The 16,358-nt window shown below is 45.7% G+C and overlaps 1 protein-coding gene across 2 annotated transcripts in view; it reads right to left on the bottom strand.

Moving 5' to 3' along the window:
* The window catches only part of MMD (monocyte to macrophage differentiation associated), a 58,126-nt gene that overhangs the window by 32,825 nt on the left and 8,943 nt on the right, over nt 1-16,358 (bottom strand). The gene's annotated exons all lie outside the window — the stretch shown is intronic.

Genomic DNA, 16,358 nt, shown 5'->3' with positions numbered 1-16,358 from the left:
GAGATTGGACGGGGAAGGGGAAAGGGGGGCGGTTGTATTGTGGAGACCACCTTGAAGCTGTTCGGAGTTGTTGTAAGTTTGGTGGAGTCTCAGTGTTACAGCAGAGCCCATTTTGTGTCTCCTCGAACGGCTGTTTAGCATTTGATCGTTGCTTTTATGCTTCCCTTCCTTTCGTATCGGGCGCTGCCCCCCCCCCCTCCTCTTGTTTTATTACTCTTATTTTAACCCTTTGCAATCCAATTTTGGGTTCAGGGTTTCCTAGGGGGCTTTCCCTTTCTGCCATTTTACAATGGCGCCCTCTGCTGGCTAGAGCCAGTGCAGCAGTATGGGACATACTGGAGAGACCCCTGACAACAAAAGCGGACAGTAATATACAGTAAAAATACCCTGCCGGACATCTTATGACATCGGAGCTGTACAGGCTTCAATCAGAATGTCGTCAGACAGTGGATTGGACAGGGTTAAACATCCTTTGTGAAGGTCCCCTCACTTACAAGCATTGTACGAGAATGTAGAATATTCTCAAGCCCGTTACAGATCTTTTCATTGCCATACTAAAAGGCATTGTACTGTAACGGTCTCCTATCCAATGCCAACTAGACGCTGGAAGGCTTAATGCAATGTCAGGACACGGATGATAAAAATACAACTTTTTAGAGACAAAGAAAGTTCTGAAGCCTATGATGTAAAAGTCCATTTGCACCTGTTACCATGACAACGTGGGGATATAAAATGCAATGACTAACTTTGGTCCTCTCAGTAGTGACGTGCGCCATAGCATTTTGTACTAGGCACGGTGTACCAGTCTAAATATAGACGGCACAATCCATTATCCGAGATGTTGTTTTCCCCAGATCCATTATCCAAGAATGGCGTCAAGTAAACTGACGCACGGATTCACCGAGGACTATTTCCACTGTCTGCTGGTAACCTACGAAATCCAGAGGCACTTAACGGAAACGGATTGTGAAGAAACAGGAGCCGTACAGACATCTATTGACAAATAACCAAAAACAAGCGCCATGAACACAACAGGCCAACAAGCTGTAAAAGCTGTACTCGGCGTGTGCCAGGGTCCGAGAAAGTGGAGTAAGAAGCTGCCCATTATGTCCTCCCCAGCTTTTCCAAGTCATGATTGGCAGGTCAGCCTGGGTATAAGACGACGGAGGAATCGGGGGGGGATAGATCACCGCACAACTAGAGAAGTCAGGTAACAACCCAATAGGAAATTTGGTGCGAAGCTTTCATTAGCTTTTTTAATATATAAAAATAAAAAAAAAAAAAAAGATTAAAAAAAAATAAAATAAAAAAACAAGCATAAAAAATAATTTGAATGATTTTTTTGAAGATCATCGTTCCGTCTAAAAGCACCTTATGGCATGAAAATCATTGTTGGCTCATTCATACAGTTTAGTTTAAACAGTACTCATGCAGTGCTTCTCCAAACCTGGGCTTTAGTGCATCAGGGTAAGGCCTCTTTCACGCGGGCAACAGCAATAGCAGCGCTACAAAATTGCGGTGATATCCCAGCTGTGGTTCCACGATTTGGTAGCGTCAGCAATGAGTTTTTCTTGAGGAACCAAAAAAAAAAAAAAAAAAAATCTATAGTAATAAATATATATATATTATCGCACATCGCTTCGCTGCTGCCAGCGATAACAATCGCAAGAAAGTTAAGCCCTCTCGCTAAAAGAAGCCCTAGCTGACTTCCCTGAAAAAAAAAAAGAAAGAAAAAAAAAAAAAAAGCTTACCTAAAAGGCACGGTACGGGTCTTCTCGCTGCTCTCCGGAGCTCCGTTGGCCATCCTGCAGTCCTCGTTCGCCCACAAAAAGATCACTTCCTGGTTGCGGGATTCAAAAATCCCGCCTTTAGAAAGCAATGCCTCTGATTGGTTCATGCAGCGCTATTCAGCCAGTCAATGCAGCACTCGATGAACCAATGCAAGGCAGTGATTGATTTATCCAGCTCTGCATTGATTGGCTGAGCAGAGTTTGAAGAACCAGTCACGCTGTGGAGGCGGGATTTATAAATTGGCTAATCAATGCTGTGGTTCGGCTAATTCATAACGCACCAAAAAAAGTACTGCTGTACAGACTGCATGACAAAAAAATAATGGATGGGTGACCAAGGGATAACTGGGACATGGACACAGAAGCACTGTGTTTTACACCAACTACACCACATTAGCACGATCGCTGTGACGCCACTTATTTTTCACTAACCCCCCCCCCACCCCTCACAAACGGCGTTGGAGATTTTTACACCTGAAGTCTGTTGGAAGCACTTGCGATCTCTCCTCCAGATTTGCGATTCTACAAGCGCGAAATCAGTCTGAGTTTTTGGGACAGCAATCCCTCTCACCCGTGCGAATGCACCATGAAGGTCGTGTTTTGTGCATCCGCTGTTCTCCGCAGAGAACTTCCATCCTAGCCATCAATGGAAGCCATAGGGCATTCACAATGCATTAGTTATGCCATTCCGAAGAGATAAACCACCGGTCTACCGGCTGCCCGTACGCATTAGGCTACTGTGGGAGAATACACCGCAAGTTCTTTTGACACCCTTCCACCACAAAGCAGCAGCACCTAACTCCTACGTAGAAATTAATGAGGACAATCAGCCAAGCGGATGCACTAGATAAACACACTTTGGTTATCTGGTTCTTAGTAATTAGGAGTACAGACTGTACTGGCATGAAGGGAGTTGGCAGGATAGGATAGCTCTGCTACATGAGACGGCAGGACTGCCATTGGGTCTGGGTAAGTTTACAAGGCTGCTTCCCATAACAAATAAGTTCTTTCTAGAGAGGAGACATTTGCATACATTGTCCCCAAGGGCGCATTCTAAAGTTTGCATTTCCCTGAATTGAGTCAGTGTTCCCCGGGAGGGCAGGTGCGGGCAGATCCCAGGATGATGCCATGGTTGTCGGGGTATAGACAATGCTCGGAGCAGGGCAGTCTGCAATCCTGATGCTGTAGAAGGATTTCACCTATTCTGCACCGTGTGGGCGATGGTGTAAAGGCAGGAGTATACACGCCCGGCTGGCATTTCCATTGCTTATTGTTACACGATAGATGCAGTCACAAGTCTAAGATATACTTGGTGTCTTTTAACCCCTTGAGGACCAGACACTTTTTAGGGATTTTACCCATGTGGTAGTTTCACTGCCCTTTTTTTTTCCTTCAGCTACCAAAATTATTTCTGCTGCCGTTTTTTTTCCTGAGACATATGGCTATTTTTTCAATACCTTTTTCACTGACTTTTTTTGATCTATTGGGGGGTGAAAATCTTAAAGAAAAAAAAAAACTAACATTTGTAGTTCCTCATTTTGTTTTGATATATAATATGTATGGTTTTGGTTTACAGGGCGCATAAAGCGACGGTTTTGGTTGGCGTTGGGTTCTTTTCTTTCTTATGTATATATTGTTTTATTCTGTATTTTTTTTTACTTAGATAGTAAAAAGAATTACATGCATATGTCCTCCATGACGTCATACAAGACCTCTGGGGGTCATTCACATATTTTTGTTTTATTTGACACTTTCCCACTGTAGGTGGGGCATCTATAGGAGCCTCAGTTATAGGGAGAAACATCCCCTGTAGTGACAGTAGTCCCTGGCAGAGCTGACCAGGGTCTTCAGGGACCCTGCAGCTCTGCTGGGACAGAGGTCACCCGGCGGTCACTGACTGCCGGCTCGCATAGCGAAAGAAAGCATTCCACTTTTTTAGTACACCGCACTCATTGAGCACTGTGTACTAAATAAAAGGAGGTTAAAACCCACTTCTCTCTCCTCCTCTGGGTTATCAGCTGACAACCCATTCTACTTCTGATTGATTGCAGAAGCAGGAGGCTTTAATACCCGCCGTAATTTCACATATGGCTGGACGTTAAGCCCGGGACCAAGTGCTGTAAATTTACGGTGCTTGGTCCTTAAATGGGTTAAAGAGACAGGACTACATGATGAGGCATGTGGAACAAAGGCAAGGCTCTGGACTGGAGGCATTTAGCAAATTATATAAGTGAATTGCATGTGGAGAAAACTTCTATTACAAGTGACAATAGGTTTTAATATGGGGGTAGGGGGAAGGAGGTGCACCCCTAAAAGGTGTTAGCTTGTGCCCAATAAGGGCAAAAGTGACCACGTGATTTGAATTGTTATAGTAGATTTTAGAAAGTCCTGCCACACCTTAGGGGAGAGGGTGCAAGGTTAAGCCGATATGTGGAGCAACCTTCTGCAAAAGCCTTCAAAAAGGTGGGGTTTTCTAAACAGTAGCATAGTAGATGAGGCCAAAAACAGACACCTGTCCGGCTATTTCTGCCTATTTGGGATCAACGTTATCCAACACCACATGCAAGTGAGCAGAGAAGAGTCATCTGGTCAAGAAGAGTCACACTGCCTCCTTAGGAGTCGAGCCAAGCACAACACATATGACAGGATATCCTGTATAATGAGGATTGTGTGGAGCGGTTTATCAAGAGAAAGGGGATGTAATTAGCTTGGCAGCTCATAATGACTCTTCTCTGCTCATTTGCATACAGTGTAGGATAACTTTGAAAACCATTTGCATGGGCTCCATATGAAAGAGAAGTCATTAGAAGCCATTAGGTTTTTTTTTATCACATTGGCCAGTGAAGTTCATCTTTGGGGGGTGACATTGTGGTAAATTTAAGTTAAAGAGTAGGATTAATTTAAGTCTACAGAAGAGAGGAGTCTAAGCATTTTCAAAAATAGGTACAGAATAGGTTGATAAAACCTAGCTTTCACAAAACTCCTCTTCTGCTATGCAGATGCTGAGAAAAATCGGTCTTCACCTCACTACATACCAGTAGAGGGCGCTCCATCCGGATGTCTGCAGCTGTTCTCTATAGAACAGCTGCAGACACAACTGTTCCCATATTGCAGTTTATTAATAAGTGTCTGAATCATATAATTTTTATTAGCCCCTTGCCTCCTGTGTCCCACCAGCTCCAGTGTGCTCCTGCCCTCGCCACTCAGACGGACATCCCCAGAGCCGCACTGTAACAGATAGAAGTTCTTCTACTCTGCAGACGGCTTCTCCCCTCACAGTGCTTGCTCTCCACCAGACCGATGCGCTGAGGCCGTGTCAGTGATATCCAAGAGAAGAGTTGAGAGACTCCCATTATAGATGTGATCGTATTATTCAGAATAATTTTTCATAGAATACTTAGTAAGGTGCTGCCAGTCCAATTACCGTCACCACAGGTAACAGCATAGAAATACTTAAAATTGTAAAAAGAAGAAAATGGACCACGGGCGCAACCCTTGTAATGTAAAGTGCGTAAAAACAAAAGGAATTAACCCAATTTGGATTACATAATTATGAGACTTTATGCACATTGCATCACACAGAACTCGCGAGTACATAGTTTGTGTAAATGCGCCCTATAAAGAGACCTGATCTCACAACGTGTTGCAGTCCATTTCTGCTGCACCTGTGGCCAATGTTCAGCCAACTGCAATTTCATGAGTACTACACTGCAATCCTCAGTTATTTCAGTGTAACACTATATCACAGAAAATTACCTCCCACTGCTATAAGCTACCCAAGTCCACTAATTCCATATCAAAGACTTGCGACATTTCTGAACATGGTAGCGTAGGAGCGGAACTTCAAGTATTGAATGACGAGTATTCCCATTGTTCAGAAGTCCCAATTCAAATGATGTGGATGCAAAGTACCCCGGCTTACCGCACTGCTATTTGCATTTCTAGAGCACAGAGATGCTACGAACGGCCTTCCATTGGCCAAGACTTATCGCTTTGCTTTCCCAGAAACCTTGATTTCTTTGCATTAACAGCACTCATTCTGTATAATTTGCAAGCTGCACAAAGATGCAAATACATGGAGGTGCAGACTTCACAGAGGTACAGTGCCTGGGCTGCCAGAGCCCAACCACACAACGTATCACAGGGCACAGCACTTCCTCAAGGAGAACTTGGGCACTCAGAACATGTTCATGTTAGCAAGTACTTGCATCACTGGCGTAACTATAGAGGAATGCAGGGGATGTGGTTGCACCCGGGCCCAGGAGCCTTAGTGGGCCCATAAGGCCTCTCTTCTCCATATAGGGAGCCCAGTACTATGGATAAAGCATTATATTTACAGACTTTGCATTGGGGCCCAGAGCTTCAAGTTACACCTCTGACTTGTATTACCCAGAGTATACATTTTTTTTTCCCTTAGAATTTATCTTTGTGCCATTCTTCTGTTACTCCTGGAAAACATTAAATAATATAGGAGTGTCACCAAAATGTCAACGGGGCACGTCCTACACACTCCGCTACCGTCCAATCAATGCTGACAGGGGGTGTTCCTACTATATATATCAGCATGTTTTGGACAGGGTCAGCGTTTCCATTCACAGGGTCAAGTGTTAATTCACAAACTTCCAGGAAGAGTAACAAAGGAAAACTACAAAAAAAAAAACAGAAAAAAAACAAAAACACACAGTTCATTCTGCAAAAACACAGGGCTGAGACATACCCAACTGCCCATGCGTTTGTGTGAAGGAGCCCTAATAAGAGCTAGTGGCCACTCTCACACAGAGTGCTGCATATTGCCGCAATTTTAACGCACCCCATCATTGCAATGGGTGATGAGATGCATTAAAAAGCACAAAAATGTGGCAAAAATAGACCATACTTGGGATAAAGGAAAAAAAGGCAGCTTCACAAAGCGCCGCGTTCGGGCGCAAGACTGCAAAGCACCATTGAAGTCTATGGGAGTGTTATAACCCTATTAGTGCCTCAGTAAAAAGCACGTGTGAGTATGGCCTTGGCGTACTTTTACATGTGGTAGAATTGCTGTAGAATCTCCGCATCATTTCTGCTTCTAGAACAGAGTCACAATCCGCGATCACCTGACCAGCGGCGCCGCACATACTACAGGCTGACAAGTCTCTGGGGGCGCGAACACTTGGAGGGGAGAGCTGTAACTTCTAAACTAGTGTGGATTTTAACTTTGTTGTGGATGTGGAAAAGCTGCGGAATTTATTACAGAAATTCCGCATTACGTCCGCTATGTTTAAACATACCCTTAAAGAGGGTTTTTTTTAGGACTAAACCTTTGATGACCTGTTGTCAGGACAGGTCATCAATAACCGATCAAAGGGTGTCCGCCGACAAGGATCCCCATTGATCAGCTGATTGAAGAGGCCGTGAAGCTTGGGTGAGCGCTGTACCTCTTCTTAGGCCTGTGATGTCACGTTCTTCGGTTACATGGCCTAAGAGCAACCCAGTCCCAACAAGTGAATGGGATGGAAGTACAATACCAGGCACAACCACTATACAATACACGGCGCTGTGCCTAGGATAGCCTGAAGTGCCAGCGATGCTCACCTGAGTACTGCTGTCACGTCGATCAGCTGAATACTTGGGGGCTGCCAGAAAACATTAATGTCTATTAAGACTAGTGGTCTACCAGTGTTATTAGAGTAACTATGGTTCCATCAGGGTGGACTTTTCAAGTCTAATAACTTTTTTTTTTTTTTTACGTCCCGCAGCTCCGCAGATATAAAACTTGCATTTTTAGCCAAATTAAACTTGCATGGTAGTTGTGAAATTGGGAATGATGAGTGGTTGGCTAGAAGTTATGCCTATGGTTAGAAGTTAACCCAATGTCTATTATTGCTACCAACCTTTAGACTCTGTATCCATATTCTTTAAAAGGGGTTACTCAGGCTCAAAAACACTTTTTGAAAGAAGCTCAGAGAGGTGACAAAATATAGAAAGTCATACTCCACTCATCTGATCCCCAGCCGCTTGCTCCTCTGCGGATTGGCTGCAACAGGCAGTGGAGAGCAATGGCCAAGTGAGCTGGGGAAAGGCTGCAGCGAGTACATGTCCCTAGTGTCAGTGACATAATCAGTGCTACAGCAAGAAGTAGAGAGCGGATTTTAGTAGTTTTTTTTGTGCCCATCTATAAAAATTGACACAGAAAACAATTTTTTTAAATTTATTTTTAATAGCAACCCTCCAGGCCTGGACAAACAAATATGGCCGCACTAGCTTCTCTAAGTACCTGAAGCACACCGTGTCTGACTCTACAGCTACTTTGATTAACCAGTGCTGCCCATGTGAGTAGCAGGGACTAATCAGAACAGCATGCAGTGTCCTAGACTACCGATACATACTAATACGCAATTTGCATCAGGTAGTCAGAGAAGCAGTTCGGCCATCTTTCTTTGTCCAGGCCTGGAGGGTCGCTTGAATTGCACAAGATTTTGGAGCCTGTAAACTTGTTGTTTTCCCCCCCCCAAAAAAAACAGGTGACAAACCACCTGATCACAAAAATAAAGGAAAAATTAAAGTTCTTAGCCACATCAGTACAAGCTGCGATGCATGAGTGGGAGTAATCCCACAGAGGAACAATGGGGAATATTTTTGCATAATCCTATTTATCTTTAAACACTAGTTAAGCTTAGCTTACTTTTCGTCAAGCCAAGGAATTTGCTATATAATTATCTTCCTTGCTGCTGAATAAGCCCTGCGTGCGTGTGGGTTTACCTCCCTCCTTGTACAAAACGCTACTATTAGTTAACACTGGTTTGTAAGCCCGATGACGAAGCTTAAAGAGGATCTGTCGGCTCTCCTGACATGTCTATTGTAGTAACTACTGCAGCACCTCTTAGAGGTCCGCTCTGTTCTTCTGGGGAAGGCATAAATAAATGGACAACCAGGCTGTTACCATTTGCCTAGTCATTAACCTCTTAATGCCACAGGGTGCAAGATTACATCCTGGGCACATGGTACCAGCTCAGAAGTGAGCCCACACCATCCTGCAGCCACAGCCAGCTGTGACTGTCAGACGGACTCCAACTGCAAAAATGAAGATAGCGGCAGGTAAAAGGTTCACAAGTCATCGGAGAGAGCTCTTGGGTTGCCATGAAAATCAGACATCAGATAGCGGATGGATGGATAACGATCCAAGCCTGTCATGGCATGTGATCGCTAAGGTAAGCAATAATGCATTGCAGTACAGAAATACTGCAATGTATAATCATAGAAATTTTGTCTCAAGTCCCCTGCAGGGACATAACCCCCCCCCCCCCAATAGAGCATGCCGCCATTTGTTTGCCGCGCGAGATTTCACGCAACCGTCTGCATAGGATTGCGTTTATTAACGCAATCCTATGGCAGCTTTCAGGGGCGGAAATTCCACCGAAAAAAACCTGCCGCGGAATTTCCGCCTGTCTGCAGGTGGCCTAAGGGTTTAAGGGGCTGCCGTCAGCGCTGGCTGGACACTGTCAGACTCAGCAGGAACACACCTCATTGATATTGGGAAGGGTAACATCCAGCTTCTATTACATTTGACTGTCCTATAGACACTGGACCCAACAGAGCGAGTCGGAGTAGTTTGGATTTTAGCTCACCTAAAACCAAGCGAGGGTCGGCCTGTTCAAACAAGCACTCGGTTGAACTATGAATGACTGCCTGGTTACTCTGAATGGAGGCAGGTGGCGGGAGAAAAGCTCTCTGGAACACTCCGCCTCCAGTCAGCGAGCAATCATTGGTACTGCTGCTTAGGTGCCCAACAGTCATCCTTGGGGTACGTTCACACGGGTTGACTATTGTCTGAAAAGTACCTGAAATTAGCGATTTTGGCCAACAGTCATCCAAACCTGACAGTACTGATGGAGAAAAAAAAAAACAAAAAAAACACAAATCGCTCAATAGTTGCTTTGTTCCAGCTCACTGACATGGAGCTACTGCTCGTTCCATATAATCCAGTCTTCGGTCATCCTTGAGAGTCCGCCTGCTCACAGTGAATGGAAGCAGATGGCTGGGAGAGATCCGCCTCCACTCAATGAGCAATCATCACTCCTGAAAGGAAAGGAGCGATTGGGCCGGCTGTTGGGCGCTTGGGCTAGGGAGTATACTCTTTGAGCAACGGCCCATGTACTTTGAATGGCAGCCGACAGATGGAAGAGATCTCCAGTGCACTCCGCCTTCAGTCACTGAAGAAATATCACTCCCGTGTGAAGGCGCAGGAGTGATCGTTCTCCCACGTAAAAGGTACCTTAAGACTGCTGACCTTGTTCAGACAAACTTTTAGGGCTCACGCACACAGGGGGGATTTTTACCATGGAATCTGCGATTGGCTCCCGCTGTACTACTTGGCCATAGAAAATGTGTTCTGCTGTGCTCCACGCACACAAGTGGATTTGCATTGCGTTTTATGGGTGCAGATCTAAAAAAAAAAAAAAAGACAAAAACAAAAACACCGCACGCTCTATTTTATTGCAGATTACATGGGGACTGGCTCCATTGTTTTCTATAGAAGCGTATTTATCGCATGCCATCCACAATGGTAGGTGGATACCTTTGGGATATGTCTGCGTTTTTGTTTTTTTTTGCCGTGCGGATGAAATGCTGTCCATATGCGTACATCCTCGCTTTACAAAAAAAAAAAAAAAAAAAAAAACTACCTAAGAGTTGTCGTTTTGTTGCAAAACTCGACATAAAGTTACATCCCTGGCAGATATGTAAATAGAGTTATGGCGTGATTACGAAAAGGCTCTCGGAGGCTCCTTGTGTGTAGTGACCTATTTTTCTGCTTGTGTGGAGCTTGTTGACCACTAGACGCCTCTGACAATCAAAGAGATTGTCCCGTTAACAGAGTCCGAGAGGGAAGGGTACTGGGATGCAAAAAACTGGATGGTCGTATCGATGCATTGCCGCCATTCTAACCAGACTGTTGACCAGTGGATACGTGAGGGGAGATAAGGCGACGGGGCTCAGGACGCCGTTGTGAGGGGAGATAAGGCGACGGGGCTCAGGACGCCGTTGACAAGACCACTAGTAGAAAGGACTGTCAGACAAGCACGAGCAGCTCCAACGGTTTTGTTCTCTTCCACCCATAAATAGGTGGCACCGTCATTACAGGCCTATATCCGTCAGAACGATTTTCAGGTGCTTGGCTGAAGTACATTTGGTCTCATGGCGCCCATTACTTGTACGGCCTTTGACACCCACCGTCGCCTGTTTGCGGTGGTGTCAGGAACAACGAAACTGGACACTACAGTTTAGTTTGCGCATCGATGACGACCGTGTTTGTGTCTGGAGACCTAGGGGTGAGCGCCTCAATCCTGCCTTTGCTGTGGAGTAGCACACTGTCCCCTACTGATGTGGTGGTCTGCTGGCCATCGCATATGACAGTCATTCACCTCTAGTAGTAGTACGAGGGACAATGACAACTCAGCGATATGTTCAGGACATCCTGCAGCCACATGTGTTCCCCTCATGGCGGCTTCCAAGAGGCAGCAGGATAATGCTCGGCCGCACACACAAGGGGGTCACAGGAATGTTCCATGGCTTCCCGATCACCAGATTTAGCACCTATAGAACATGTAAGGGACCATCTGGGATGCACATTTCGACAAACTACAAGTTTGCATGATCTAGACACTCGGTTACAGCAAATGTTGACCAATATGTTGCAGGATACCATACAGAACCTGTCTGCCTCCATGTCTGCCCATATCACATCTTGTATCCAAGCTAGAGGCGGTACAACAAGGTACAAGAGCCTTCATGCCTTCCACGTATCACTTCTTGTATCCAAGCTAGAGGTGATACAACAGGGTACTGGAGCCTCCATGTCACATCTTGTACCGCCTCTAGCTTGGATACAACAGGGTACTAGAGCCTCCATGCCTGCCCGTATCACATCTTGTACTGCCTCTAGCTTGGATACAACAGGGTACTGGAGCCTTCACGTCCACCCATATCACATCTTGTATCCAAGCTAGAGGTGGTACAACAGGGTACTAGGGCTTCCCTTAAGGGGTCAGCTTTATCTTTTCGCTCCAATATGGTCATCACTCACTTATATCATCGTTGCAATGACACAGAGAAAGTTTCATTCTATTCTGACAATTCCTTCTAGGGGAGGGATTATTTTTTTGACAATAAGTATGTTTTGTGGTGTTAATGTACCATTCAGACGAAGCCTAATCACAAAAGAGTGATCTAAATAAAAACACAAATTAAAGCAAAAGATCAATCAACAGCAGTGCGTTGATGGCTTTCAGATATAGAAAGAAAATTTGTTTCCTTGACATCCACAGCAGCAGCACCAATAGTTCTTGCAGAAGATCAGATAGGAACAAGTCTGTGAATTCCATTAGCTCCTACTAGCTGAACAGAGGTGGGTTCTCTCCACGGATGACCATAAGCAAGCAGGTCTTCTGAAAGCGGCCATCAATTTCAGACGTGGTGACATAGGATGACCAAATACTAAGAAAACCTGTATGGATTTTGTCAGATAGTGTAAGAATAGACTGGTCTCTCCAGAATATCCTTTAATCTGCGGGATATTTTGGATTTCCCAAGAGAGGGGATTGTCAAGGGCCTTAAAACATGCAACGATCAGGGTGCGGATTTCTGCCTTGTTGGCAGTTCTGGGGTGAAGTTGTAAGATGAACCTTTGATAAACTTTTTTTTAATATCAAAACCATCCAGAGAATTCATCCCACCATCTCCAATGCAGCTCAAAAATCAGATGTGTGTGAGGTTCTGGACAGCCCATTACCCCCCTTTGAAGGAGAATGATATAAAGGGTTTACTCACGACTTAAAATTGCTTCTTCACCATTCTGTCCTTCCTGGCTGCTGCTGCCCAAGACAAGTGACTGCTGCAGCCAATCAGCAGTCACAGCAGTGTCCTATTGCCATTGATTGGCCGCTGCAGTCACATGTCCTGGTCAGCAGCAACCAAGAGGGACAGAGTGGTTGAGAAGCCCTTTAAACATTTAACACTCAAGGTCTGCTTACTAGTGGCAACAACCTGAGCGAAACAGGTTGAACAGTTGCCATATCTTTGGATGAGAAACATGACATTCAACATGACGGAGTCTGCAGGACAACTTTATGGAGAATCTCTCATACGTTTGTAAATCATTGCAGACTGGACATCAAAAGAGCTTGAAAAGCAGTCTTAGGCCTCATGTCCACGGGGAAAATATGATTTAGGATCCGCAGCGGATTACCTGCACGCGGATCCGCACCCCATAGGGATGCATTGACCACCCGCGGGTAGATAAATACCCGCGGATCGTCAATAAAAGGGATTTAAGAAAAAAATGGAGCATGAAAAAATCTGGACCATGCTCCATTTTCGTGCGGGTCTCCCGCGGGGACGGCTCCCGCGGGCTTCTATTGAAGCCTATGGAAGCCGTCCGGATCCGCGGGAGACCTAAAATAGGAATTTAAAGAATTTACTCACCCGCAGCGGGCCGGGAAGCTCTTCTCTTCCTCACGGCCGCATCTCCCTTGCTTCGGCTCGGCGGATGTGCCCGGCGCATGAGCGCGGCACGTCGACGACGTGCCGGCGACGTGCCGCCGGCGTCAGGAATTCATCTGCCGGCCGAAAAAGAAGATCCGGCCGTGAGGAAGAGCAGAGCTTCGCCGCCCGCTACGGATAGGTAAATTCTTATTTATTCGTATTTTCAGCGCTCATGTCCGCGGGGCAGGAGGGACCCGCTGCAGATTCTACATGTAGAATCCGTAGCAGGCCCGATTTTCCCCGTGGACATGAGGCCTTAGGCTTCTTTCACATAAGTGCATGTCGACCGGCCGTTTTCAAGGCCAGCATGCGCTGTGATCTGATGCATTTTTCGCCAGTGCATCAGATCACATGGGCGTATTTCTGAGACGTGTTAACGCCCGGCCTAGGCAATATAGTGCCGGGCGTTTTTATGTCGGGCCCAAAAGATGGACCTGGAACTATCTTTTGGGTCGGAATACGTCAGCCCACGGCCATAGGGAGTTTAGCAGCATGGCTGCTTAACTCCCTCCCTCTGCTCTCACCCCCCCCCCCCCTCCCTCCCAGCACAGGCTCACCTCTCGCTCTTCCTCGCTCGTTCTGTTCACTTTGAGGGTGGCAGGATGGGGGTGGAGCCAAGCACCAGTCTGCCCCACCTCCTCCCAGTAATGGCTATGGACAATGGGTGGGGTGTGGGCAGAGCTAAACACCCACCCTCTCCCTGCCCCTTGTCCTTAGCCATGAATAGTAGGAGGCGGGGCGAACCGGTGCATAGCACCGCATTTGCGCCGGCCTCACCAGGCCGTATAAACGGGCACACAAACGTTTGATTTGTGCGCCCCGTTCACCAGATTTTTCCCTCCCAACGTAGCGTATATCGGCCGGCTGTGAAAACGGCCGGGCGATATGCGCTCGTGTGGTGTTGGAGTTTGCAGGTAATAGTTACCCACCCTGACCCAATTACCACCAATGGTGCTGCTGCTGTGGATGTCAAGGAAAGCGACATTTCTTTCTACTCCCCATAAATTCTCAATCCTTCAAGCTCCCTAACAGAACAACCCCCACTTTCCTTCATAATAAGGCCGGTTTCACATGGCTAAGAAACTAGTGCGAGATCTGTGTGTTGCGAGCTGCACAAATATGAACTCCATTCTTTTGGGAAAAAAAATAAATAAATAAAATTGAATAATTGCGGCATGCCCTACCTTTTCGTGGTCCTCAGAACGCAATGCCCATTGCTTTCAATGGGACAGTCAGATGTGCACAGGAGTGCAATGCTAGGCTTCCCTTTGAAAGCAAACAATGGGAAACACTTGCCGATGAAAGCTGAAAGCCACATTGGAGGATTGCTCCTTCCCAAAAGTGGTGGGAGGAGTTTTTCAGAAAAACGTCACAGCGCCGTGGTATTAGGCCAAGTTTCTCAGCCTGATATCACGCTCGCCCGTGTGTAGAAAGCCTAAAAATGCATTTTTATTTTCTAGCCCTAGTCTTGTCTATTAGATGATGGTATATAATATGGCCAACTAGCAGGTATGTTACCTGGGGTGAAAAATGTTACTCAATTCCGTCTATCCTGGTTTCCAGCAGTATGAAAGCCCCATTAGTGCTGCTGTAGGCCGGCTGCAAACTAACAGGTCGGATTCCGCATGCGGGAGCTTGCAGTGGATTCTGGCCCTGTGCCCGCCGGAGTCTGTGCGTACCTGTTTAAAACTGTTTTTCTCATGCCGTCGCTAGGCGATGACGCGAGTACCTATAACCTATCCACAATGTCAATTACAGATGGGCCACGGGTCAGATGGCTTCAAACGAAGCAGTCTACGTGGAATCCGGGCAAAAACAGAACATGCTGCAATTTACGAATGTTCTATGAACAGTGGGCTCTATGTTGCGGATATCCGTGGTAAAATTTAACTTGTTGCATTCTATTTTCCGTGAGTGGAACTGTGTAATGCAATGCATGTGAAAAAGTGACAAAAAATAAAAAGTAATGGGAGTTATAGAAGAAGGGCGAAATATTTAGTGAGCACACGCAATATCTTCCGGTAGTTGGTAGTTGTAAGGTTGAGCCTCACAGTGAAATATGTACAGCTGATCTCTTGTAGGAAGAAATCAGATTACAGGAATCCGGAGCAATACAGAATCTCTCTTTCAAAAGCTGATGAGGAAACCAGCAAAATCCCGTGTCAAGTCCCTGTGATCCAAGTGTGCTAAAGGTTACTTGAGGCTGCCTCAAGCCTTGGAGACATCTGCAAACAGCACTCTATAGACTCAGGAAACTGCTCATCCCATATATACACCCAGCATAGCTTCCAATCAGAAAACCATTTCTGGGCAGTGGGGGGGGGGGGGGGGGGCAGCAAAGTCTACCAAGTATGTAATAATACACAATACCCACCATCAGAGAGAGGGATCGCACACACAGAGGAATGCCTCCTTCTATGGACATCCCATTATACTATGTAAACTTTCTCTAGGCTACAACTTCTTCTTGACTTCACACCTATTAAGAAGGGATTGGGCATAGGTGGTGGTGGTGGGAGGGGGTGACCTCTATTAGCAGGAGCTGGTGGTGTATCAGAGCCACCCCATTCCTAGGAAGACAATTGAGAAGGGACTGTTCCTATTCACCAATGATCCACAATACTCAGAAGGAGACAAGGGAGTCTTCTGATCAGTGGATGAATGCATAAATTGTGCAGATATCGTTCCAACTCATGAATCTGCTCCGACTTTCGGATGTCAAGCTTACAATGTGGTCATTCATTCATTTATGCAATATAATGTTGTACTGGCAGTGGAACGTATAGCCCATAAACATCCTAAGGGTATATTCACACGGGCATTTTTCCCAGTCCTGAAAAATGTAATGTTCAAGTGATTTTTCAGTGCGATTTCCATCCAATTGATAAGCATGTGGAGGACGGAGAGAGAACATGATGGGCTAAATGATGAAATTAAAGATCCTGCAGATTTTTTCTTATGGTTCCGTGCAATAAAATGGGTCACATTAAACAAGCACACTTTTTTCTTATTACACCTATAACAAATGGTCAATTTTCGTTTGGTAAATAA

The sequence above is a fragment of the Eleutherodactylus coqui genome, chromosome 13 (assembly GCF_035609145.1).
Source record: "Eleutherodactylus coqui strain aEleCoq1 chromosome 13, aEleCoq1.hap1, whole genome shotgun sequence".
In the NCBI taxonomy this organism is placed as follows: Eukaryota; Metazoa; Chordata; class Amphibia; order Anura; family Eleutherodactylidae; genus Eleutherodactylus; species Eleutherodactylus coqui.
The sequence above is the reverse complement of the archived record's forward strand: the minus strand, read 5'-3'. Positions and strand labels throughout refer to the sequence as shown.